General features: G+C 38.9%; 1 pseudogene; it reads left to right on the forward strand.

Moving 5' to 3' along the window:
* Positions 1 to 381: 381 nt before the first annotated feature.
* LOC129893523 (PR5-like receptor kinase) lies at positions 382 to 1413 on the forward strand (annotated as a pseudogene).
* The last annotated feature ends 538 nt before the right edge of the window (positions 1414 to 1951 follow it).

The raw sequence follows: 1951 nt of genomic DNA on the forward strand, positions 1-1951 counted from the left end.
CGGATATTGTTTTTTCTTTTCATCTTTATTGTTTCTGATTTGCTAACTTTGATATAGGAATAACAAACTCATCCTTCTATCTGCCCAGAGCTACAGGCGTATTTGATGGTGCAGACAAACACTAAATTTGCAAGAAAGATTCATTCACTCAAGTTGACAACAGGTATGACTCTCTTCCTGCTACTTCATGTTCATTTCTAATAAAATAATTTGCAGTCTACATGAGATTCAATATTCCCTCATACCAAAAAAAAACATTTCCTTCCCCTGGTAATAGGATTGTCAGTTGCTGGAATTGGGAAGTTAATCTTCTTTGGAATCTGGTACACACAGTATACAAAATCATTCTACAAGTGCATACGATTAATTAAAGGCAAAACAGTAGATCAGAGTCTAGAGGCCTTACTTAAGCAATATGGATCTCTGGCACCAAGGAGATACATCTATTGGGAAATCAAGAAAATGACACATGGATTCAAAGATAAGCTCGGTGAAGGAAGTTATGGAGGGGTCTACAAATGTGACCTTTCTGATGGCCGTGCAGTTGCAGTGAAGATTTTAAAAGCATCTAAAGGTGATGGAGAAGAATTTATCAATGAAGTAGCAAGCATCAGCCAAACATCTCATGTCAATGTCGTGTCTCTTTTAGGATATTGTCTTGATAGGAGCAAAAGAGGTCTTATTTATGACTTCATGCCAAATGGATCCGTAGAGAAATACATATATGGTGATGGTTCACTTTTGGGACTGCACAAATTGTATCAAATTGCAGTTGGAATTGCTAAAGGATTGGAGTATCTTCACCGTGGATGCAACATGAGAATTTTTCATTTTGACATAAAGCCTCATAACATACTCCTTGATGAAGAATCCTGTCCTAAGATATCAGATTTTGGTTTGGAAAAACTATGCACCAGGTAAGAAAGCACTGTTTCAATGTTAGGAGCACGAGGAATGATTGGTTATATTGCTCCTGAAGTAATCAGTAGGAGTTTTGGGGGAGTGTCACACAAGTCCGATGTCTATAGTAATGGAATGACGGTTCTAGAAATGGTCGGAGGAATAAAATATGTCAAGGAAGAAGTGAGCCATACAAGTGAGATATATTTTCCTTACTGGGCATATCAGCACGTTCAGCTAGATGATAACTTGAAGCTACATGGAATTATGAACAAAGAAGAAGAAGAAACTGCTAGGAAGATGATATTAGTAGGTCTGTGGTGCATCCAAACTGGTCCAGCACAAAGGCCATCAATGAGTAGGGTTATTAACATGTTAGAAGGAAGCCTGATATTAGAAATCCCACCAAAACCTTTATTATGTACTCCTTATTGTTCAGGAAGACATTCTTTGACCACACAGGCAATGCCACTGAATGCCTCCGTAATTTCTCCATCCAGTTTAGCACATTAATAAATAAACATGTGTTTTATAGTCTATATACCTGCTGTTCCCTGAGAATTCGTTTTGCTCATAACACATGGATAATACAATTCGCGTCCTTCCTATAGGACAATGTGCCAAAAAATCTCGAAAATGTATCAGAGTTTGAGGCCCCACCATCACATGACTCCTAGCTATGCACAAGCTTTGCTGGGAGATGAGTATTTTGCAAAGGAGCCAGTGGCATTTCCACCACAACTTCATCTAACTGTTCTTAGTTCTGAAAACTCAGAAGAAACACCTTCTTCTCCGAAGCCCCAGCACGTAGTGCTTAATCACCTCTTTATAGAGAAAGGATGGGCTTCTCAATCCATCATTACTCTTGGTTTGATGCATAGATTCCACTCCAAATATGTCACCGTTGTCCTATACAAGCTACTGAAGAGGTGACCCCGACCCGTGTTTATGACCAAATCTTTCTAGTGTTTTCCCAGTGTGGTTGCTTTAAGATTTCCACTGTTTATAGGCCTGCTAAAGGTTCAAACTTCCTTTAACCTCTCTACTCTGT

Source organism: Solanum dulcamara, chromosome 1 (assembly GCF_947179165.1).
Source record: "Solanum dulcamara chromosome 1, daSolDulc1.2, whole genome shotgun sequence".
Lineage (NCBI taxonomy): Eukaryota > Viridiplantae > Streptophyta > Magnoliopsida > Solanales > Solanaceae > Solanum > Solanum dulcamara.